The 26,612-nt window shown below is 40.1% G+C and overlaps 1 pseudogene; it reads right to left on the bottom strand.

Moving 5' to 3' along the window:
• Positions 1 to 5,995: 5,995 nt before the first annotated feature.
• On the bottom strand, positions 5,996 to 6,317 carry LOC101603630 (annotated as a pseudogene).
• Between the last annotated feature and the right edge of the window lie 20,295 nt (positions 6,318 to 26,612).

Here is a 26,612-nt window from a genome sequence, read left to right as displayed (position 1 = left end):
TGATTGCAGAGTGAACAGATCAAGAAGTATCTAACCTAGTGAAATGAGTAACCAAAAATATCAATTTGTTATTGTTCCACATTTTCTTATTGAAATGATAATGTTCACATTTTATAATTTGAAAAGTTATGTGTTATATGAGCCAAATGTAGCAAACTATTTCCTATTAGTCATTTTCCTACATCTAGATGAAGTCATTCAAGACATTTCTTTCTCCTCTGGGAAAATGTAAATTTATAATACAGTCACCAAACAAAATATGTGTTATGATTAATTGTGTGTGTGTAAACTTGGCAAAGCTAACTAACACTAGATAACTGGTAAAATTTGATTTCTGGATGTCTGTGAGGGTGTTTTGAGAAGTGATTAGTACTTAATCCAAGAAATTTAGTAAAAAAAAGAAATCTTTCCTTAGAGAATGAGAGGAGGAAGGGGATATGATGAAGAGTGTAGTTTCAAAGGGGAAAGTGGAGGAGAGGAAGGGCATTCCCATGGGATATTATTTACAATAATGGAAGTTGTCAATAAAAAATAATAATAAATTTTTACAAAAGAAATTTTTTCTTACCAATGTGGGTAGGCACCATCCCATATTCACACTCACACTCCCTTTTCTATGGAATCAATGAAAACCAAGGGTGAATTCACTTTCTTTGTTGGAGCAGAGACATTCATCCTTTCACACACTTGGATGTGATGTGACATTACTGGTTCTTCATCTTTTGGACCCAGACCAGGACTTATAATATTGCCCCCCCCCCAAGTGTTAGGCCTTTGGATTCAGACTGAATTATATTTTCCTGGTTCTATAGTTTGAAGATGGTGGATTGTGGGCCTTCTCAGCCTCCAAACCCACATGAGAAAAATTTCCAAAACAAGTCTTGTCTATATTTTATCTTATGTATTGCTTTATGATATGGATTTATTCTGAAAAATTAATAATCACCTGGTGCCTTTGCCATTGCATGAACATCATAGGCCATATTTATACCACCTGCTATAATATCACTAGGCAATCTTACAGGACAATGGTCATATGTTCAGTTCATGGTTGACCCACCTAATATTGTATAGCACATGAGTACATGTGTATTAACATATGTACACACAACCTACTGGTTCTGTTGTTCTGGAGAACTCTAACAATACAATATATTTCTCCTGTTTTCCAACAATGGTAAAAAGCATTAAAAGAATTTACCTAAATGACATTTTAGGTTAATGATATACTGTTATTACAGACATAGACTGGCTATTTAAATCAAAGCCAAAAAAAGCACTTACTATTGATGAATGAGCCATTAAAAGCAGGAAAAGAAACTAAATTTGGAGGGCCAGAAAATGGTAGCCAACACCCAGGCATGGCCTGCCAGAGTCTCCAGGGAATAATCTGGAACCAGGTTAATTAAAAGAAGTGGGTGATACCTAAATATTTCTACTTTTACAAAGCAGGAGAGAAATAGCCAGGGTGTATTCTCGAAGGATTAGCATAGTTTGGGGAGCTCCCCACCCACAAAGAAGAGAAGAACTAACCATAAATACCAGATCCTCAAGAGAGACTGGGAAAATCTGCATAGTATTTTCAGTAGTAGACTCTTTAAGGAGCAGAAAAGGACAAAGAATCCAGACAAGGAGCAAGTGGAGGCAACACTTCCAGGAGAAGCCATCCAGAACAACTGCAGGATGCATTTCAAAATGCCCCTTGCTGAATTGGCAGCTCCATAGCCTATGACTCTTTCAACTACACTCTAAGCTCAGAGCAAGTGTCCTGGGAAAACTGGCTGAACCTGGGCCACAAGAAATCCACTAGACTGCAACAAAAGGTCTTTGAATCAGTAAACAGAGAGTAGAAAACTGGTCAAATTCAGAGTCTGCAAGGAAACATAAACACTGGCTTAAGCAGTATGCAGGGAAATATAAGGATTACAAAGGTGCAAGACCAGCACTGAAAACAGGTGTCCTGAATAAAAGACAGACAAAAGATCCCAGCATCTGAAACTCTATCTGTGAAGCCCAAACCATAGACCAAACCACATCTGTAACCTTCAAAAGGAAGGCTTGGGGACAAAACCAGGACTGCCCAGGAGTGAGACAGCCTTCTGAGAAGGAAAGCCAAGAGACTCACACCTCAGGCTGGGGAGATGGTTCCCTGGGCAAGAATAGTTGCAGCACAGGCAGGAGGACCTAAAGTCTATCCTTAGCACCCACATAAAAAGAAAAAATCTAATTTGATGCCAATGCTGAGGAAGGAGGAGACAGGATGGTCACTGGGGTTCATTGGTTAGCCAATCAAAAGAAAAAGAGAGAGAGAGAGAGAGAGAGAGCAAAAGAGAGATCTCCAGGTTTATTGAGAGACCCTGTATCAAGGAAATAAGATAGAAGAGTAATGGAAGAGGCCACCTGACATTCTCCTTAAGCCTCTGAAACCAGTAAACCAACAGGACACATTGCTTTCCTACTCTATACTCCTACCCATCTCTCTCTCCTTCATGGTTCTTCCTCCTTTATACTCTGCCAGTATAGCAGATCAGTTTTGTCTTGCTCTGTTCTTGTTTGCCCTCCCTCTCTCGCTCTCTCTCTCGCTCTCTCTCTCTCTCTCTCTCTCTCTCCACCCCTCATTTCCTTTTTCATTTTCCTCTGCCAAAGGGCATAGCCCGCTGTCAGGTTTTAGGGATCTCTCTGTGTCTCAGCTTCCTCCCAATATCTAGTAATGTCTATGATACTTGATTTCTTTACCTCTTTCTTTTCTGTGAGCCTCACCACTCCCTCCTTTGCCCCTACCATTCAATATACGTTTTCCTCTTATATTTCATGTTTTTCCCTGAATATTCATTTGTTTTCCTTTACACACATACCCTAGGTAACTAATACATTAGTGCACACAGTACTATCAGTGTCCCTTTACTTCCTAAAGTGATGACTATTTATGGGGTCATGTTTATAACTTGGCCATTACTGAAATTCTGTAGTAACCTTACTCTTTGACAGTGATTGGTTTTTGTTTGTTTTAAATATTTTTATTTATTTACTTGCAAGCAGACAGAGAGAGAGAGACAGAGAGAATGGTCATGTTAGGGCCTCCAACCACTGCATTAGGAATCCAGATGTATGTGCCACTTTGTGCATCTGGTTTTACATGGGTACTAGGGTCCTTAGGCTTTGCAGGCAAGAGCCTTTACCACTGAGCCATCTCTTCAGCCATAGTGATTGTTTTTGTACACAATATTCTTTTCTTGATACCCCACTCTCACCAATAGAGCAGTCATCTTGACCGAGAGAAAGAGAGAAACATCTGAATTAAATGGCACCAGAGAACAAATGAACTTAACAGACATCTATCAAATATTCCATCTAAGTGCTACAAAATATACATTCTTCTCAGCAGCCCATGGAGCTTTCTCCACAATAGACCACATATTATGACACAAAGAAAATCTTAACAAATATAAGAAAATTAAAATAATTTCTCAGATTCTATCTGGTCATAATAGAAGAAAGCTACAAATTGACAGCAAGATAAACTACAGAACATATACAAATTCATGGAAATTAAACAACACAACACTGGCTGATGAATTGGTCATTGAGTAAATTAAAAAATCCAGAATTGAATGATAATGAAAACAACATACCAAAATCTATGGGATACAATGAAAGCAGCCCTAAGAAGGAAGTTCATATCTCTAAGTGTCTACATTAACAAATTTAATGACACACTTTGTTTGGAAATAATCCAAACCCAAAATCAGTACTTGAAAAGACTTAAGATAAGTGTAAGAGTTGGCAGTATTACTGAGGAGACTCAAAACTCAGCAAAGTGCTATGAATAATAACTACTGAGTACTCAGGGCTAAAGGAAACACATCTATCTAGACCTCCAAGGCTCAGGGAACACTGTGGAAGAAGGGGCGGGAAAAAAAAATGTAAGAGCCAGAGAATAGGGTGCTGTGGAACTCAGTCTTCAGGGCATGATATGGCTATTGCATTGATGACCTCACAGGAACTATTGTGACCTATACAAAACTCCTACAATATTGAGCCTATCAGCATTCCATCATGAATGATGAAAGAAGGCAAAAAAGGAAAAATTAAAAAAAGACATCAAAGTAGAAGAGGAACTGTAGGGAAGAAGAAGGGGTTCATTTGAAGGAGATGGGTGAGAGACAAAAGACGGTAGTAGGAGGAGATTATGATCAAAATATATTATGTACATGTATAACACTTTTCAGTTAAAATGGTTTAACCTATTTTGTATTAAAATAAAAATAAACTAAATAATAATAAATAATAAAATAAAAATAAAAAATCGGTTTTCTAAAAAGAACAGGACAAAAATTACTAAAATAGGAAAGACAGTACAAAGAATTAACAAAACATGAGCTGGAAAGATTGTCCAGTGGATAAAAGCACTTTCTATACAAACATGAAGGCCTGAAGTGTCCTGAGAAACTGTTCTAGTTCAATTCCGAGGAGCCACATAAACAGCCAGGTGTAGCCACACAGATAATTCTACTTCTAAGTAAACAGAGTGACAAGGAAACTTCTCCTCTGAACCTAGTTCTAAGAAAGAAGGGCTGATTGGAGAAGAGGCAAAATATCCTGAGAGAAAATAAGCATGCTGAATCTTACCTTTGAATCCACAGACCAGACAGGGAGTTCTGGGTGGTTCCCAGGCTGCCATTTTGGAATACAGATTTAATATATATACTTTAACAATGTCCTTTGAAACTCTAATCACAACTTCTAACTACCCTTCTTTCCCACCTACTCCACACCACTCCATTTTTAAGACTTTAGGCATCTGGCTTAGGACCCTCCTTTGTACCACAAATTCTGGCATAAAGTGACTAATTTCACCATACACAAGAAAAACCACTAAAATCCTAACTGTACCTCAACCCCAATAGCCTCTTCTTTGCTGCAGTAATACTCTTTTGAGACCATACCCAAAACTGTCCTCAGACAGGACTACTACAATTCTGAAATCTTCAATCCAAAAGTGAACCCGGTCTACGTCCTCTAATCATTTCTCGTATCTTACTTGTTATACCTCAGTAGACCTGTGTCTCTACTTCTAGAGTTCTAACCCGACTCTCTAACTGAACCAGCAAAGACAATGAACAAGCATGTACAAAGGAAATTATAGTGTGTCTCCCAACCACATTCCCTAAACTTTTGAAGCTTTCTGGGAGCTCTGTGTCTGAACATGGGGCACTGACTCTGTGTCCTTGACCCCGCCTACCCTCTTGGCTTTTATCCTGGTTTTCTTTCCTTTGCCCTCCTGTTATCTATCTCCCCACTCCTTGAACACAGATGTTTCAAAAGGCTCTATCATTGACTTTTCTCTCTAAATTCACTTGCCATTTCAACTCATTTCTAACTGTCAGAGTACCCATTACTCTCTGCTTCTCCATTGTAGACTGAATGTGACCTACAGCTTCATGCCTGCTTCCATGCCTTCTCCATGATGGACTGCAGTCTTCAACTGTCTGTCTACATATGATGGAGGCTTTTCAGTTACTATCTCTTGCAGGCTGGAAGTTTCCCTATCCCTTTGGAATCATTCTTACTTGAATGTGCAGTCTGTGTCCAGTGGGGACCATCGTGGAAACATGGAAGCATCAATAGTATGAGCTATGTGGTGACACTTGGTATACAAAGTGACATTCCAAACACAAAACTCCATCTTGTCTCTTTTTAAATTATTTATTTATTTATTTGAGAGGTAGAGAGAGAGAAAGAAGCAGATAGAGAGAAAGAGAGAATGAGCACGCCAGGGTCTCTAGCCACTGCAAACGAACTCCAGACACATGTGCCTCCTTGTGAAGCTGCCTTATGTGGATCTTGGAGAATCAAACCAGGGTCCTTAGGCTTTGTAGGCACATGCCTTAACAGCTAAGCTATTTCCCCAGCCCTCCGTTTTGTCTCTTATATGTTTTTGTTGTTGTTGTTGTTGTTTTCGGCATAAACAAGGGTTTATTGGGGGGACCGAGGCTCAGTGGCTCTTGGCCGCCGCCTTGCGCATAGCGGCCGGCTCGCTGCTCAGCTCCTCGCGCTTCCTCTTGGCGCGCAAGTGCGTCCCCACCCGCTTCTTGATGAACTTGAGCGCGCGCTTGTCCTTGGACACCTGGAGCAGCTCCATGCGCGCCGCTCGTAGGGCGCGAAGCCGCACACCTCGCGGATCATGTCCCGGACGAACTTGGTGTGCTTGGGCAGGCGCCCGCGCCGCGGCTGTGCCTCGGCTTGCTCACGTTCTTCGTCACCTTGTGGCCCTTGTTGAGGCCCACGGCCATGGGGTAGCGCAGAGCCATGGCTGCTGCTCGTCTATGGCGGCTGAGGCGGAAGCTCTTACAGGCTTTGTATATGATGTAGTGATGGTGCCACTTTAGTTTCCACAAATACTCTACCACAGGTATTTCTCCCAAGCTACCTATGTAAGTTTATGGCAGCAAGAGGCCCTAGCATAAGCATCCCCTCACATACACATATTTGCAAATAAAATTCTTTAAAACTATTAAACACATGCAAGCATTTCTGAGAAGGACAAAAATGAAAGAATTACCTGTCAGTAGTTATCAACTCTGGTTGTATATTAGAATCACCTGAGGGGATTTACAAAGTCTACCAATGCCACCACCTATGCACACTAATTCAATCAGCCAGGTTGATTAAATCAAAATGTTTAACCTTTTAAATTAAATCACAATCTATGAAACTATCAATTAAATTAAAACCTCTGTGGTCCAGGACATCTATTTTTGAAAGCTCTTTATGCTCAACTAATGTGAGACTAGACCAAGAACTGCTCTAGTAATATGAATTTTAAATCGATTATTGAATTCTGACTTCTCTTCTGACCACTTATTCATATTACATATTAGTTGGGCATTTTCCTGGATCCTATTAGCATTTTCACTTGAAACATTTAAAATTAAACTCATTAGCTATGCATGTTAGGCCATGTATAATGTATATTGTATTGACCATACAAATTTGTTTTCCTTTTGTACTCTTACTAATGAAATGATCTTTCTTGTTTTGAAAACCTCAGAGCAAACTAATTGTGCTTGCATCATTGCTATCAACTTCTAGTTAGCTGGTAAGAACTTGTGAGTATGGCTGTTCTCTTGAGAGCCTCATGTCCAATTCCTCTCAGTCCCACTTAGGTGGTTAAAGCAATCCATTTCCACTTCTCCAGACACATGAACCACTTTGTGACTCTGGCTTTATGTGGGTACTGGGAAATTGAACCCAGGCCAGCCAGCTTTGCAAACAAGTACCTTTAATTGCTGAGCCATTTCCCCAACCTCGTTATCACTTCTCAATGGCTCCATCATAGAAGTCTCCAGATTAGCTCCACTCTAATGTAATCTCTAGTCCTCCAGACTCCAGGTCATCCTGAAGTGTTGATACTATATCCTACAACAGAGTTCTCATGAAGCTCCTCTCTCAAGAACCTCCAAGGTGCCCTACAAAAAAAAAAAAAAAAAAAAAATCCAAATGACTAGGCCTGGCACTCAAGGCTTCTTAGCCATCTTTTTTTCTCTTCACTTATCTGCCATTCATCCTAACCAAATACCTACTTCTCTGACAATGGAATACCCACGTTCTATTTTCTGAATGGAAAAAAAAAAATCTCTCTACACTTCAATGTCTCTTTAAATTAGACTTCTTCTTGAATATTCTCAGAGTAAGTCCCCAGTTCAGTCCAAAAACACTTTATCTATATTCTATTTCCTATATTGTAAATAGCTGTGTATATACTTAATCTCTAACAAATGACACTATCTTTAATGTATTTAAGATATTTAAAATATCTTTAATGTAAGGTCTATGTATAAGTCTAGTAGTCTGATGATATCCAAATACTCTTTTAAATTAATTAGTGAAAAAAGCAAAAGAATCAAGCCAAGTGTGATGATGCTCACCTGTAATCCCAGCATTAGGAAGGCAGAAGCAGAAGGCATCAAGAGTTCAAGGTTGTCCTTAGCTACATAGCAAGTTCAAGACCAGCCTGGGGCAACATGGCACCTTGCCTAACAACTCAAAAAGAAAGGAAATAAAGTATGGAGGGAGGGAAGGAGAAACAGAAAAGAGGAAAAGAGAAAAGAAGAGAGGAGTTCAGGATAGCAGAATTATTAAGAGACCAGATTTCAGATGTCAAAGATTCTTAGATTCAAATCTCAATTTCACCACTTTTTTGTTCTGTCCCCTGACTTTGACCAAGTAATTTTGCCTAGCAACAGATTCTTCATCTGTAAAAGTAGCTATGATAATGGTGTCTCACCAATGAGATCTAAGTACCTATATGATCTAAATGGTATAATTCACAGAAAGAGATAACTAATTTCAGATATTTCTAGTAAATACTGGTCACTCATTCTAACCCTCCTAACATGCTGAGGCTGGAAAGTTAAAACCTGTTTCCCAGACCCTCACACCTGAGGCTGCTGTGGCTTAGCACTGTGGAGGGCACACCAGAATAGCAGAGGGGCTTCCTCCCTTGGTGGGTGAAGGTTCTGAAGCTGACAGCAGCTCTAGCGTCCTTTCTGACTCACAGCTCCCTCCCTATGGTAAAGGGATATACATGTGTTTGACAGCCAGGGTTACTCTAAGAACCATCCCAGGAAGCTCAGCTAGAATCTGTGAGCCCCTTGGCACTCGGAGGAACACCTGCATACACTAGAGTGCTATTCTCCACAATGAACATCAAGCAAAATACTGCTGTTAATTCCTGAGGAAATCCTGGAAAGAGGATTCAGGGGTAGATGTAACTCTGCAAGTGGTAGGAGCACACCAACCTAGAATGGCAGACAATGGTTGCTAATGGGCTTCCATGAGCTTATAGGGCTGAGATTTGCTATTGTACTTAAGACTGTATAAAAGTCCTGGGCTGTAATTTAATTTAAGAAAATATTATGCCACTATTTTCCTACATAGTATTTCCTATAAGCAAATGTCAGGATTTTTCCTCATAAACATTTCCAAGTGATGGTAATTGCTCTTGTCCATGCACCTGCAAGTCCTGAAGGGCCAAGTACAGGCTCTGACCTCTACAGAAAAGCAAAGTGAACTCAGATCTCAGGTATCCTTTCTGTTGAGACTTTCTATTTCCCTATGAATTAGCTGTTTTTGCTCTCTTCACCTCTGTGCCCTTGAGAAGCTCTCAGTATCAGGTTCTGTACCTTTCACCCCATTTCAAGTCATTAATGACAAACAGCTGAGAAACCTATCAACCACACTCCATGGCTTTGACCTTCCTGTGATTGCTTACATGAAGGACTGATGGCCATAAAATAGACCCACAAAGAACTTTGTGGAAGATTGTCTGGCGGCAACAAATATTTATTGAGTACCCATAAGAATAAAGCATTCCAGGCAGTTCAGATACACATACAAAAAAAAAAAAAAATAGACCTACTTCCAGTATTTAGCTCACAGGCTCCAGGCATTTCACTTCTAGGCTTCTACTTGCTTATAATGTCACTGAGATGAAACTGAACAAGAAAACAGTACAAACACAGACCTTAATCTGAGACTGGTTTCTGTACCTATAAACAAAACCCATCCAAAATCTCTTTTCTTATAAATCATCCACACACAGTTTATTCAGAACTGGAAAATTCTGGAGTTTAGCATGTAAGAACACCAAGAATAAAATAAACCCACCATGAAAGTCTATATCTTAAGATAATTTGGTTAAATCAGGTGTATGCATGTGTTAAAATTTATGTAATGGAACACCGAAAGTTTGGATTTTACCATATGTAAATATTACTTTAAAAAACTGCAAATAAAGCTGGAGAAGTGGTTTAATGGTTAAAGTGCTTGCCTGCAAAGCTGAAGTACCTATGTTTGATTCCCTAGTACCCACATAACATGCACAAGGTGGCACATGCATCTGGAGCTTATTTGCAATGGTTAGAAGCCCTGGCATACCAATTCTCTCTATCTGTCCCTCTCTCTTTCTCTCTAATAAATAAATACTTTTTTAAAAAAGAAAAAATTCAAAACTGAAAGCAGGGCTGGAGAGATGCCTTAGCCATTAAGGCACTTGCCTGAGAAGCCTAAATGTTCAATTCCCCAGTACCCATGTAAGTCAGATGCACAAGGTCACATATGTATCTGGAGTTTGTTTTCAGTGGCTAATGGCCCTTGGCATACCCATTCTCTCTCTCTCTTCCTCATTCTCTCTTAAATAAATTTTTTTTTAAAAACAACCCAGTTGTCCATCACTAGACGAATGGTTAACTAAGATGTGGTATATCTACACAATTGAATTCTACACAGCAGTAAGGAAAAAATGACACAATGAAATTTGAAGAAAAATGGTCGAACCTGGAACAGCTTATTATCAGTGAACTCACCCAATCACAGAAAGATAATCGCCAAATAGTCTTACTCATCTACAGCTCCTAACCTGAATCTACCCAAGTAGCCAGCATACCTATTAAGCATCTTGAGGACTAGAAGTAGGGAGGAAAGGGAAAGAGGGGAGGGTAAGGAAGAGAGGGGACACATAAAACTGGACCCAAAAGGCAATGGTACCATAAAACGCTACATCCTAAAAGACAAAACAAATGGCTGAACCTCCAGCAGGCCCTTAGAGGGAACACTGGATTCACAAGGCCCCGGAGAGGGTACAACAAAAACTGTTCGTTATCTCCTATTTTTGCTTCTCTCTTCTCTCTCATCTCTATATCTCTTTTATATCACTTATTCAGTTCTTCCTTCTCTTCTTGGCTGCTGACCTGTATGTAGCTCCTAGTACCAGCAGGTGGTAGTCATCCACAATGAGCTTTTGATCACAGAGACCTCCAAGGTTTCCCAAAAGAAGACAGATTTATGTCAGAGTGCTTGAGGACCCACCATAGGTTAGTGATAAGACCCTAGTGCTGAAGACACTGTTGGTATGTAGCATGGAGAAACATGGCTAGAAGTTGGAAGAGAGTCAGTCCCCAAGACAGCACATCCAATGCCTGAAGGTGATGCATAAGCAACTGGGAGATAAAGACCAATTGGTCTAACTTCCTTAGCAGCAAACAACCTGAGGTGATACTCATACAAGTGCAATAGTGGCACATAGCCATGGTGGGAAACCAACAGCTCTCAATTTGGCTAACTGATCTGCTCACTGGAATGGAACCCATAGCTGGAGCTGGGAAACAAGTCAGAACCATATCAAAAAACGAACCCGCTCTCCACTAAACTGTCTCTAAAAAACAATGGTTATCACATTTATTTGGTACTAACTTTACTCTCCGTTGGAAAATCTGCTTCTTTTTCAGATAGACCCAGATCCTAAGGAGAGAACCACCCTTCATACCTCAAAAGGGCCCCGGCTGAAACTAAGAATAATTGGGAAAACATGCAAGAATGCTGTTTTCTTGGTGAACCGGGAACCAGCACAACATTGAAAGACTTAGACACAGAGAACAATCAACCCATACCAAGCCAGGTATCCAGAGACACAGAGGCTCCCAAGATCTCAACACGGAAGTAGATCTAATATGACCCAACACGGCTCAAGGAAATTGGTAGAAGAGGGGGGCGGAAAGAATGTTAGAGCCACACGTTGGATCATGATACTCAGAGCCATTTCCTCCTACCCAAAACTGAAGGCTAAACCCCACAACACACCACCCATACACCCAACAAGGAAGGTCCCTGTGGAGGGTGGAGGACAGAGAGGAGGCTAACAATGGTACCAACTTGACTGTATTCACTGAATACAAAAATAAAAAATAATAATAATAAAATGAAAACAGGGGCTGGAGAGATAGCTCAGTAACAGCTCACAAAGTAACAAAGCCTAACAACCCAGGTTCATTTCTCCAGCCCCCAGGTAAAGCCAGATGCACAAAATGACACATGCATCTAGAGTTCATTTACAGCGGCTGGAGATCCCGGTGTGCCCATTCTGTCTCATCTCTTCTTTCACCTCTCTTTCTCTCTCTCTCTGCTTGCAAATAAATATAGTTTAAAAAAAACTGAAAACAGTTATGAAGTGCCAGTTAATTGAATGCATACTGAAATCTGAAATAGCCTAAAATATTTGCAACTTTCTCTTAAATGCTTCTAAAGTAAAGTGGATTCATGGATGAGGCAAATATCACACATTAACAACAGTAGACTCTAGGTGATAGAGCCCTTCGATGTTTTTATTTATATTGAAATGTTTTTTTTTTTAAAAAAAAAAAAGGTTGAGGTAGAGGGAAAGTCCCCAATAGCAGTCACAATTTTCAATTGGGAAAAATTCTAGGACCACATTTAGTAACAAAGGGTGGTGAAAAAAATATTTTATGTGTGATATATATGACTGTCACATCATCTTGGAATAAAGGGGGACTTGTGTTCAAGGCACAGGGAAGATGGATAGAGAAGCACAAAAAAAATAGCAATGAATATCCCCTGCTCAGGAAAACCTGAAACCATTAGCTGAAAACCAGGATTTCAGTGTAGGGTGATTTTTTTTAAACATTTTTATTACATGGAAAACATCATTTTGCCTTCCGTTCCAAAGTAATAAATCGATTCCCTTGCCTCTAGAAAGGAAGGGCCATGCTAAGTGAAGGGCCCTGTCCCACAGAGCGCCAGTTTGAAGCTCAGGAGCCAAGCAGGGGAAAGAGAAGGCAACCAGAGAAAGAAAAGCAGAAAGAATTTAGGAAGACTCCATGGCGACGGGTGGCTGAGAACATTTTGAAACCAGAGAGGGTGAGCGGTCCATTAGAGGCTCTTCACGACTGCTATCCTTTTCCCACATCTACGCAGAAGGCATTTAACCTCATGAATGTTTTATGTGAATGGGCTTTTAGTGGACATCAAGCAGGGAGCTCAGTTTTGTTTCTGGGTCGGTGCGCTGCGGAAATCTTGAGAAGGGCTTCAGCCTTCCCACAGGATTTAAACGGGAGGTGTCCAAGCCCATTTTATGTAATCTCTTGGGACCCAGAATGAATGAGAAGCAGGAGAGGATGCTGAATTCAGCTTATTCAGGGAAAGGCTGGCTTACGGAGACAAGAATTTCAAATTTGATTTTTCTCATCCATTTTTAACCCAGACGACCCTCATTACCAGGTTTGGAAATTCAGAAGTCGAGTTTTTGTCATGGTGTAACATTGCCACCTACTGGTAGATGTGAAAAATACCGTTTACATAATCTTCTGCATTTGTAATTCTTTGGAAGCCTAGTTTCATTACTAACCCACTTTTGTACAAAAACATACATTTGTCCACTTTTGTCACCTAGGGGAAATCTTAGTGATAGCATCCACTTGTCTTTCAAGATCTAGACTCGAAGCCGGGCGTGGTGGCGCATGCTTTCAATCCCAGAGCTCCACTGGAGACGCAGAAGTGAGAGAATCACCATGAGTTCCAGGCCAACCTGAAACTGCATAGTGAATTCCAGGTCAGCCTAGGCTAGAGCGAGAGCCTACCTCGGAAAAAAAAAAAAAAAAAATCTAGGCTGCTTTTCAACATTAGAACCCTTCACGGCAGCAGGTTTGCCCTTAGGCAGAACCCATCCTTGGCCCTATGTACTGCATGGCAAGACAACATCTACCAACAGGAACTAGGCCACAAGCTCCTTAAAATTCAGAGACTATATTTTCTGTACTTATAGTCCAAGCATCTGGAAAAGAACCTGCATATTGTAGTTGACTATTAAGTATACAATAATTTTAAAAATGAAATAAATAATCGAAGAGCATTATTAACTATTAACGAAATTGTACATAACCATTTTAATTTTAAATATAAACATATGTCATTTCTTGTGTATGCTGTGACTTTTACCCAGTGACACTACATTTTTCAAAAGTCCTATACATGAAATCAGAAGAAACAAGAAATACAGTGACTGGGAAGATGGCTATCAGTAAAGTGCTTGCTGGGCAAGCGTGAGGACAGAATTTGGATTCCCAACAATGATGTAAAATCCAAGAGTGGTGGCATGTGTCTGTAATCCCAAAACTGGGCAGAGGAGACCACAGGATCTCCTGGGGCTTACTGACTGGAGAATCTAGCCACATTGGTGAGCTCTGGGTTCAGTGAGAGACCCTGATTCAGTACAGAAAAGATGAAGAACAATTGAGGACACTGACCTCTGACCTCCACACCCTCATGCATGCACACACACGCACACACATACACACACACACACACACTTGTGAACATGCACACACTCATATACATGCAAAAAGAAAACAAATATGAATTCATTGGCTGATTTTTTCCCATTAGTATGAGTTTATTGTCTTAATTATGACAGGATACTCTAAAACAAGTATTGACAGAATCTGCCATCAGCTTTCTAGAAGAAACGGTGAATAAATACATCTTATTGCCGGGCGTGGTGGCGCACGCCTTTAATCCCAGCACTTGGGAGGCAGAGGTAGGAGGATTGCCATGAGTTCAAGGCCACCCTGAGATGACAGAGTTAATTCCAGGTCAGCCTGGACCAAAGTGAGACCCTACCTCGAAAAACCAAAAAAAAAAAAAAAAATACATCTTATTTATTTGACAAGGGATCAGTATTGCTGAAGCACAAAATAATCTTGAAGGATTATTTAAGTTTCTGTATTATTCACATAATTAAGCACCACCAGTACAGTTAAAGATGTGACCTATTGCCAGGCATGGTGGCACACACCTTTAGTCCTAGCACTTGGGAGGCAAAGGTAGGAGGATTGCCAAGAGTTCAAGGCCACCCTAAGACTACATAGTGAATTCCAGGTGAGCCTGGGCTACAGCAAGACCCTACTATGAAAAAAAAGAGAGAGAGAAGTGACCTATTGAAATTCCCATATTGATACTGATGAATAAATATTAGGGACCCCAGGCTTGTCTTTGAAATTGGATTTCCCTATTGGGAGAAGAGATATGGCCCTTCAACTATACAAAAGAAGTATGGGCAGCCAGGTGTGGTGACATAGCCTTTAATCCCAGCACTTAGGGGTAGAAGTAGGAGGATCGCTGTGAGTTTGAAGCTAGTCTGAGACTACACAGTGAGTTCCAGGTCAACCTGGCTTAGAGCGAGACCCTACCTTGAAAAAGAAAAGAGTATGGGAAGTAAGAAGCCAATCCTTGTGATGTGGCCATGCTTAACAATACAGTTGTGACAGGGCTCTGAGCACATGCACACCTAGCAGATAACCCAGACACCAAATTCATAGAACAAAATCTGATGGGGACCTTGCACATTCTTCTAATTTACCTCAGACTTTCTATTTTCTGTCCATTCTATTATATTCCTAAGGTACATCTCATCTATTCCCAGTTAAGCTTTGAGACCTTAATTCATAAACTATCTCCTTTAATCTTTCTCCTTTTCTTCTTCACCATTTCCTCCCAACTCTCCTGACTAGCTTCAGGGGTGTATTAATCAGGGCTTTTTAGAGGAACAGAATTGATAGAATGAATTATATTAAAAGGGAGTTTATTGGATTAGCTCACAGCAGTCCAATAGCAGTGTGCAGGCCTGAGAGTCAAGGAACACAATAGCTGCTCAGTCCACAAGGATGGCTGCCTCAGCAGTCTCAATCCAGCACTGAAGGCCTGGAGGCTTCCTGGAGAGACACTGGTCATCAGATGATGCTGGTCTTCAGTCCATGGTGGTCTTCACTTGAGCTGGTTTTCAGTTGATGCTGGTCTTCAGTCCATGCTGGTGTTCAGTCCACACTGGAAGGCAACAAGCAGCTCCAGCAGCCAGTTGGAAGGAAGGGAATTATTTTCACACGGAGCTTCATTACATATAAAGTCCTTCTCCAAGATGGGACACCCACTCTGGGGAAAGGACTTTCTCCTTCAGTTAATCCCTCCTGGAAGCAACCTCAGAGATCCACTTAAGAGGAATGTCTGTAGATTCCTAAACAGATCAAGTTGACAACAACTTAATCATCACCAGAGCAGGAGGGTGAGGAGAAGTCCTCCATGAGTCCCATTTCTGAAGAACCCAGTAATATATTCCAGTTCCTTCTTCTTCTACTCACTACCCACCCTCATAAAAATAATTTTTATCTGTTTAACTATTTTCTCCCTTTTATGGCTTAATTCTGTGAAATCAGCACTTTTTCCAGGTTCATATCTCAGTACTAATTTTCTCAAACTACCAATAATTTCAAGTTGCCAGATTCCCACTTGCTCACTGTCTGAAGCTCAGAGTGGTTACCTTGTTTCACTGACACAACTCTTCACATTTCCCTTTAACGGGCTTCAGTTTCCTTCCCTGAAGCCACTTTGCCTTCTACATTTAAAATATAAGGTAGATCTACAAAGCAGTTTAGTATTCATCTTGTTCTCTCTTGACATTTCTTCCTTAGGGAGTTGATCTATGATCTATAATTTTATCTTTCCTGCCTTCGCTGACTTAGAAAAGATCTATCAAAGGCCAACCATGACACAGGCACTTTTAAAACTTGTTATTCCACAGTAAACAAGATTGACAGCACTCTCGTTATCAAGAGTTAGTATTCCAGTGTGCGTACATGCTAGAGAAGGAGATTGGGAAATGACAGGGCTAAATAAATCAAAAGGAAAATAAGCACAAAGGTTTCAAAATAAGCTTTGCCACAGATCCTTGTCACTAGAAGGTTCAGCTTGCCCCAAGCTGGCATCTGTTGAGCCCAGAGCTTTCATCAAGCCAGGGAGCTTGCCAGTTGAGGTTTCTGTCTGGAGTGAGCACCAAGGCTCAAGGGACGCCCCCCAGCCTGAGCTGACTCTGACTCACAGCCAGATTGCAGAAGGCTCTCTAATGCCAGAGGCCCAGAGAACTAGGAATCATCACTAGGCTCTGCCCAAACTGCAGGAGACAGTCAAGCAATCCAAGTGAATCAGGGAAAGTGGCAACCAACAACGGAATCACCATGGCAACCAGAGGAGTCTTGGGATGACATGCAAATCCCAGAATCCTGCCTTATTAGAATCATAAAACCATAGGCATCATCCAGATGCCATTTTAGGGCCAGAAGCTATCTAAGACTGAACAGTTATGCCAAGACATTATGCAATGCTGAAAGGAAATGTGTAAATTGATATAAGGCTAAATTCAAATCTGATTAAATTAGTTCCCTTGTATGTTTATGCTGGTGCTAATTTGTTTCCCTATGCTCTCAATCCCCTAGAATAAGCAGCTTGAAGATGGTAAGGGTGGATTAGAGAGAGTAGCAATAATGAACTTCACCCACACTTGACAACTGTGAGGTGAGCAGGCTTGATGATATGCTTGCATTTATCTCCAAGCCTGACCCTTTATGAGTTTCATAACAACATTAGGCATTCCCCTGATCAGAAGTAGCTTATAAGAAGAAAGGATTTATTTTTACTTATGGTTTCCAGGGGAAGTTTCATCATGGTGGGAAAAGCATGGCAAGAGCAGAAATCTGGGCATCACATCTTGTTACATCATCTGAGTGGAAGTGGTCTGTGTGAGCTCATTCTGGACACCCAGCAGGCTGGACTATAAAGTTCCAGGACCTGCCCCCAGTGACATGTATCCCCAAATTGCCTCCAACTGGGCACCAAATCTTCAAAACACATGAGGATCTGGGGGACATTTTACATTCAAATCACCACAGTGACCTTGGTCATCAGGAAGAGGTAGGGTTCTGCCACACTGTGAGAGCAAGGAAGAACATCTGTATCACCCCACTGATTAACATAGCATTTGTAAAATGAACATGTGCACAAAATATATCTCCTGGGAGATGGCTCAGCAGTTAAAGGCTCTTGATTGCAAAGCCTGTCAGCCTGGGTTCAATTCCTCAGTACCCCCATCAAGCCAGACACACAAAGTGGCACATGCATCGGAGTTTATTTCCAGTGACAAGAGGCTCTGACATGCCCATACTCTACCTCTCTTTCTGTATCTCTGTCTCTCCCCCTCAAATAAATTAATTTTAAAAATTTAATATCTGGGATGGAGAGATAGCTCAGTGGTTAAGTGCTTGCCTGTGAAGCTAAGGACCTAGGTTCAAGGCTCAATTCCCCAGGACCCACATAAATCAGATGCACAAGGTGGCACATACGTCTGGAGTTCATTTGCAGTGGCTGGAGGCCCTGGTGTACCCATTTTCTCCCCCCCTTCTCTGTCTCTCTCTGCCACTCTCTGCCTCTTTCTCTCTCTGTCTGTAGATCTCAAATAAATAAATTAAAATTAAAAAATAATATATCTCATCATACTCCATTGCCCAATTTTGATAAGAAATGGACACATTCAACAGTCAAAGCCTATAAAAAGAAAGTCAACCAGGTTCTCAATGGCCTACCAGGTGAGCTACCTGTACCGGTAAAGGTCCAGAGACATGATAAAATTTAGAATCAGTAGAAATAAAAACAGTAATAATTGTGGCCTCAAGGCCAGCTGTAGGGAGAATGACTAAAGTAAGCCGTACATACCTTCTTCTTGTATTTCCATAAAAAGAAATTACTATGGTTTGGATACGGTTTGAGTATCCTCTATCCTTCTTGGGTTGAAATTTAATTCCCATTATGAGGTATTAAGAGGATAAAAACAATCTGGCTCCTCTGTTTAGAGGTGGAGATTTGGTATGTGATAGGTAATTTATTAGAATAGGACCCCCATGATTAAATCTTGGTGACTTTATAAGAAAAATGGCAAGAGATTAGATATATACACATCTGTTCCCTTTCTTGAGCCATATGATGCCCTGTGCCGTCTTAGAATCCTGTCAACAAGTAGACCGGCATTAAATGTGCCATCCATGATTGTGGATGTCCAGACCCTAAACCAAAGTAACCTCTTTTGTTCATAAATTATCAAGCCTATCAGCTGGGGAGATGGCTCAGTGGGCAAGTTCACTTGCTGCACAAGCATGAGAAACTGAGTTCAATTCCCAGCACCCACATAGAAAGCCAAGTGGGGCCCACACACCCTTATAATCCTAGTGCTGAGGTGAAGCAGAAACAGAAGGATCACTGGGGCTTGCTAGTCAGCCAAAAAAAAAAAAAAAAAAAAATGGGGAGCTCCAGGTTAAGTGAAAGGCCCTGCCTCAAGGACATAAAGCTGTAGAACAATAGAGGGGGCACTAGACATCTTCCCCTGGCCTCTGCATGTATGTGCACTGGGTATGTATATCTGCACATACACACACACATACACACAGCACATATTACAAAAAAGGTATGTAATAATAAGTTACCAAGCTTCAGGTATTTTGGAAAATAAAAACAGAACAACCAGAATCCTAAATTAGGAAGTATTCCTAAATGGAATGGGATTATGTAAAACAGGTATATAAAGGCAGAAATGGTGTGGTGTACTGTCTAGGACTCACTTCAGGATCAAAGCACTTTTCCAAGTCAGTCCCCAGACAGCTTGTCTAGTGCCAGAAGGTGCTAAATGAGCAGCTGGGGAAAAATGACCTACATCTGTCCAAGCAACTAATGGTCTAAGCTACTCAGCAGCAATCAACCTGACATGACACACAAGTGCAATAGTGGCACACAGCCATGGTGGGTTACCAACTGCTCTTGATTTGGCTAACCCATAGCTGAAACTGGGAAAGAAGTCAGAATCAAGCTCCCACTAATCTTTGGCTACAAAAGGGCCTACACCTATTATAATAATATAATAATAATGGTTATCCCATTTATCTGGTGCTGACTTCACTATCGTTTGGAGAATCTGCTTCTCTTTTTCAGGTGGATGCAGAACCTGAGGAGAGAATCAGCCCATCACACCTCAAAAGGGTCCCAGCTGAAATCATAGAGTAATTTGGGAAATGAGCAAGAGTGCTGCTTTCTTGGTGAACCTGGTATGAGCACAAGGGTGAAGGAGATAGACACAGAGAACACTCAACTCCTACCAAACCAAATATCCACAGACACAGGCTACCAAGACCTCTTCACTGAAGTAGACCTAAAACGAACCCAACTGGCTCAGGGATATTTGCAGAAGAGGGATGAAAAGATTGTTAGAGCCACAAGTTGGGACATTATGCACAGAGACATTGCCTCTTCCCCATAGCTGATGGATACCCCCACAATGCACAATCCACAACCCCCAATGAGGAGGGGGGAGGAAAGGGAGGAGGCTAACGATGGTACCAACATGGCTGTTTACACACTAAGTATGTACATAACTAATAAAGAAAAAACAAAAGCACTCTTTCTCAGTGGCAGATCACAATTTAAAACTAAACCGGAAGGTGTGTTCCACTGAAATAAGTTTATTCACCAAAGGTTTAAGCTCCTTCTGTGGGAATGAAGTATGAAAATACTTTGTATGGACCTTACAAATAACTTTTCTGAGAATATTTCTGTGGGATGCCTTTTCGGTTAAATTCTTAACTAAGCTAAATGTATGCTTTAATTTACAACCATGTGTAGTCAACCTGCTTAGAACAATGTAATTGGGTTTCCTATGCCTTAGATTGCTTATGCTCTGAACAGCACAGATGATCAATATTGACAAAGAATGTTGGACATGTTGACATGACCTTGGCCTATGTCCTGGTTGTACTTCTGGCCCAAAACAATGTGTGCATGCATGAGATATGTTGACTACCCTATCGAAAGCAACAATGTTAAAAGTAATGACTTGCTCACCAGAATATTGAAACAACAGAGGGGGGCTTAGAATGATAATATCTGTGAATGGTAAACGGTGTGTGTGTGTGTGTGTGTGTGTGTGTGTGAGAGAGAGAGAGAGAGAGAGAGAGAGAGAGAAAGAGAGAGAGAGAGAGAGAGAGAGAGAGAGAGTGTGTGTGTGTGTGTGTGTGTGTGTGTGTATTTTCAGGAACAGCAAAGTTCACCAGTCCTGCTCCTAAGTCCCTTTCTTTGAGCAAATACTTAAGGAAATTTTTTGGAGTCAAAATTCCTTGTCTCTTGCTCATGTATTGCTGATTTCTTGCTCAACTTACTCATTTACTGATACTTCTGCTGTTCAATAAAAACACCAGATAAATACCTGCTTCAGAAACAGTGGCTACAACAGCACCAGCAACGGCAGCAGAAGCAGCAAGCTCACACTTGGTTTAAAGGACCCCAAAGTGTCAGCATTTATATTCCAGGGCACCACAATTGGGTGCTCCTCTCTCAGGAAAGTGCATATCAGATGACTGGAACATGAGGGGCAACAGAGTCTAACCCCTTGCCTCAATTTGGAACAACTCAGAAGGGTTATCCTAAGCACAGAGTTCCTCATGCAGAAGATGACCTAGTCACACTTCACATTCTCTCTCTGTAGTGCTTTGCTAAATTCCTTTTAAGTATTTTCCTAAAATACACTCCCTCATAAATCTCCTGCATGCACACACTTTCTGCCCTTGTAACATGTTCTCCTTCATCTTTAAGCATTTCCTTGCTTTCCGGAATGTAAAAATGAGAATTAACTTTTACTTTTCTTTCCTACAACAGGCCATTTCTAAAAGTAGTATTCCTGAATTAGAAGTGCTAAAAAATAAATTATTGATCTAGGTGACAGTCTTTCACATATTTTGTTTGAGGGTTTTCAAATTGTAAGCTGAAGAAAAAAAGTACTTATTTAGAATTTATAATAAGCATTTGCCGATAGCCAGCCACTAATGTCTGAGACTGATAATTATATATACTACCAAATTTATTGCTTACCACTATTTTATTTTTCATCTTCCCATATCCCACACTAACTATTCAGACCCTTTTTATATTTATCATATTATCTCAAAACCTCTATAATTATAAATCCTCGTATGTCTGCAGATAACACTCTCCCTAAGAGGTGATTGATACCTTACCCTAATAGGATTCATTGGTATAATTTTCTAGTCCGTTGTCATTATATCATCTTATTGTCTTCAGACTTGCACTCAGACAATTCAATGTCTCCCTAATTACTTGTCTTTTACACTTATTATGGTTTAAATCTAAGCATGTCTACTGAAGGCTCATATGGTAAAGGTTTGGTTACCAGTCAGTAGATTTTTGAGAGGGTGACTGAACTAAAAGGGCCCTAACTTCATCCATGATTGATCCATCCACAAATTCATAGTTGCATGGACTAGAAGGAGGTGGGACATGGTTACAAAAGGTTTTGAAACTGGGTGTGGTGGCACACACCTTTAATCCTAGCACTTGGGGAGGCAGAGGTAGGTGGAATGCTGTGAGTTCAAGACCACCCTGAGACTACACAGTGACTTCCAGGTTGGCCTGAGATAAAGGGTGAGACCCTTATCAAAAATAAAAAGTTTTGAGTAACCCAGAATATACCTTTGCCCAAGCCCCTTCTTGTCTGGTGTGAGGTGAGACTTTTGCCTCACATGCTCCCTGCCTTGATGCTCTGCCTCACTTCTCATGGGCCCAGAGCAGTGGAGTAAGGTTGCTATGAGAAGAAACCATGAACTGAAACTTATGTGCTTACTTACATAACTAATGCTTACATAAATCTATTCTCAACACACTCAAACCCTGCAAGCATTGCATCTATTTAATCTTCTCAAGAAAATATCTCCTTGAGATCTCTGACATGTTTCAGTATGGGTTGGTTACCACCAGACCTGCTACTCTTCTTGTTCTCTTTGATGTTGGAAACTATTTCTATAATTTGTTTTCTTCTTCCTTAGTTTATATTGCTATTGTTTTAAATTGCTTTATTTATTTATTTATTTAAAGAAAGATAGACAAATAGAAAAAAGTAGAGAGTAAGTGAGTATGGGCACACCACAGCCTCCTACCACTACAAATGAACTCCAGATGCATGTGCCACTTAGTACATCTGGCTTTACTGGGCACTGAGAAATTGAACCTGGTCCATCAGGCTTTTCAAGCAAGTGTTGTTAACCAATGATCCATCCCTCTATCATTATTTTAATGATGTGTAATAAAGGATATGGAAAAATGAATCTTTAATTAAGTATACCTGGTAATTTATTTCTCTTTTTATGTTTGTTCTTAGTTTCAAGATATTTCCTCCCCTGGTTTTTCTGAACCACAATTCAGATATGTTTCCACAGTGACATTCCTTAAGCTCATTTATTGAAGCTTCATTTTTAAAAAAGAATGGTAAATATCTTTAATATTTATCATATAAATATAATCATGTGATCTTACTTCATATTTTTATTTATTTGTTTGTTTGAGAGAGAGAGAAATAGGCAGGTAGACAGAGAGAGAGAGAGAGAATGGTTGCACCAAGGCCTCCAGCCACTGCAAACGAACTCTAGATGCATGCGCCTCCTTGTGCATCTGGCTTAAATGGGGCCTGGGGAGTTGAACCTGGGTCCTTTGGCTTTGCAGGCAAGAGCCTTAACTGCTAAGCCATCTCTCCAGTCCTTGAAGTTTTATTTTAATGGTTCTTTTTACCTACATTTAGAATCTTTCTTCCCTCAATGAGAAGATAATGCTTGCCCATAGTTTTGTAAAAACTTCCATAAAGTAACCATAACAAATATTTTTGTTTATTTTTAAATTTTTAAGTTGAAATTTTGTATGGATACATCAAGTGTTGGTACAATCATTCCTCTCTTCCTTATCCCACTCTACTGAGGGTCCTCCTTAGTGGGGTTGCTGATATTCAGCATGGAGTTGTAGGTTATAAAGTAATGAGAGCAGCCTTCAGTCCAGGGGTTGGGGGAACAATGCTTCTGGTTATTCCTTCCCACCCTGTGGCTCTTACATTCTTTCTGCCCCCTCTTCTGCAAAATCCCCTGAGCCTTGGTGGGTGTGTTTTAACTCTACTTTAGTGTTGAGCTCTCAGCCACTTCTGGATTTCTACTTTGGTGCATTTTGAGTATCCTAAGCATCTGTCTCTATCAACCCTGGCTCAGCTTGTCAAGCTTGCCATGGAAACAGTATCCTTGCTCATCTCCACAATGCCTTTGTGTTTTCACCTGGGACCTGGAGTCAGCTATCCTTGTCCTGTTGATAGATTTTGGTTGTCCTCAGTCTTCACTGCTTTCAGAAAAAGAAAAACAGGCTTCCCAATAGAGTGAGATCAGGATAGGTTAAAGAGTACAAGCATTTTTAGTTTAGAGAGATTTTGATGGGTGTACCCTCACTTTTTGCCAAGGACTAGTAGAAGCTTCTCATTGGAATCCATAATCTTCGCCTTCATAGTATTCTGACTTGGTTCCCAGTTCCAGCTATGGTTTCTTTTTCACTGAGTAGATCTCTTAGCCAATTAGAAAATCATTGATTACCTACCTAGGGTGGGTGCCACTATTGCACAGGTGTATACTTCTTGTCAGGATGGTTTCTTGCATATAGCAGGGTCCCCTGCTTGCTCACAGTGTTTTGGCTTGCCATTTGTTGTTTCCTGATTTATAGTGCCTTTGTTCCTGCTTCTGTCCTTCACTGGGGAAGAGTCTTACTTGGTCACAAGCTGACTTATAACCCTCTACAGACCAGAAATCTTAGCCTCCAGCAGACAGGATTAAGGGTGTGGGGCAACACACATCCTTAGGGACTGTGACTTTGTTTGTTAGAGGGTCTGTTTGGCATACCTACTCTTGCATAAATACTCTGTGCTGATTTTCACTGAATGTGTACATTGTTTAGTTAAATTTTAGAATTTGCCTATATTTTGTTCCACTCAACCTACTTGAATGCTGTCATAGCAGGTAAACCCAACACCTAGGGTCACTTTTGTGGTTACTCTGAAGAGTCTTTAGAGCCACACCTAGCACCTTACGTTCCTACCCTGAAGATATATAATATCACATTGATTGATATATCAAATAATACTGCAAATAATTAGAAAATCCAAGCATTAAATTAATCCAAGATACAAAATGCTGTACTTCACAATACAAGAAATTTTGAGATTATTTTTTCTATCTCTGTGAAGAATGATGCTGTTATTTTCAATGGTATTGCATTGAATCTGTATATCGCTTTTGGTAGAATTGCCATTTTCATAATATTAATTCTACCTATCTGGGTGCATGGAATGTTCTTCCATCTTCTCATGTCCACCTTGATTTATTTCCTGAGTGTTTTTATATTTTCACTAGATGGGTCTTTTACTTCCTTGGTTAGTGTTATTCCAAGGTATTTGATATTTTGTGTTTGTGTGGCTATTGAAAATAGGACAGCCTCACTGACTTATTTTTCTGTATATTTATCATTTGCATATAGAAAGGCTACTGATTTTGTGTATTGATTTGGTATCCTGCCACTTTACTGAAAGAATTTATCATCTTTAGAAGTTTTATGGGATAGTCTTTCAGGTCAGTTATGGATAGGATCATGTCATCTACAAATAGGGCTTGTTGGGCTTCTTCCTTTCCAATTTGTATCCCTTTTATATCTTTTTATTATCTTATTGCTTGGGCTAGGAATTCTAATACTATGTTGAAGAGCAGTGGTGAGAATGGCCACTCTATCTTGTTCCTGATCTCAATGGGAAGTCCTTGAGTCTTTCTCCATTAAGTACTATTTGTGCTGTAGGTACTTTGTATATAGCCATTATTATGTTGAGCTATAAACCCTCCATGCCTATTCTCTCCAGTGTTTAGATCATGAAATGGTGCTGTTATTTTGTCAAAGGCTTTCTCCACATCAATTGAAATTATCATGTGGTTCTTTTGTTTAAGATTATTTACATGGTGTATTACATTAGTCAATTTTCATTTGTTGAACCATCCCTGCATCCCTGGGATGAAGTCTGCTTAGTAAAGGTGGATAATGCTTTTGATGTGTTGTTGAATTTGGTTTACAAGAATTTTGTTCAGGGTTTTTGCCTCTAAATTCATCCAGGATATAAGCCTATACTTTTCTTGTTGTATCTCAGTCTGGTTTTGGTATTCGGGTGGTGGTAGCTTCATTGAAGAAATTGGGGAGCATTCCCTATTCTCTGGTTATATTAAAAAGCTTGAGAAAGAGGGTTTCGGTTCTTAGATGAAGTTTTGGTAGAAATTGGCTGAGAATCCATCAAGTCCTGGAATTTTATTTTTGACAAGGTTATTGATTACATTTTCAATTTTGATGGATATCATAGGTTTATTTAAGAAATTTGTCTGCTCTGGATTTAGTTTTGATAGGTAGTATATGTCTAGTAATACTTCCATTTCTTCCAGGTTATCCAATTTTGTGAAGCAGAGATTTTGGAAGTATTGTCCTGATGATTCTTCTAATAGCATTGATGTCTGTTGTGACCTCTTCCTTTTCATTTCTAATTCTGTTCATTTGAGACTTCTCTTTTTTTTTTTTTTAATTTAATCAAAGTGTCCAGGGGTTTATCAATCTTGTTTATTTTTTTCAAAGAACCAGATCTTCATTTCATCAATTTCCTTGTTTTCTTAGTTTCCAATTCATTAATTTCTGCTCTGATCTTAATTATTGCTTTCCATCTGGAATTCTTAGGGTTAGATTGTTCTTTGTTTTTCCAATGGCTTTAGTTGGATGGTTATTAATTTGCAATCTCTCTGTCTTTGTTATGAAGGCATGTAGTGCTATAAATTTTCCCATTAGGACTGTTTCTATTGTTTCCCATAAGTTTTTATGTGTTGTGTTTTCATTTTACTCATTTCTAGACATTTTACAATTTTATTTTTGATTTCTTCCACAACACATTCATTATTTAAAAGCATGTTGTTCAGTCTCCAGAGGCTGGTGTAATTTCTGTTGTGCTCCTTGTTGTTAATTTCTAGCTTTAATGTATTGTGGTCCAATATGATGCA

The sequence above is a fragment of the Jaculus jaculus genome, chromosome 7, assembly GCF_020740685.1.
Source record: "Jaculus jaculus isolate mJacJac1 chromosome 7, mJacJac1.mat.Y.cur, whole genome shotgun sequence".
NCBI classification, from domain to species: Eukaryota; Metazoa; Chordata; class Mammalia; order Rodentia; family Dipodidae; genus Jaculus; species Jaculus jaculus.
Note: the sequence above shows the minus strand (reverse complement) of the source record. Positions and strands in the feature narration are given on the sequence as shown.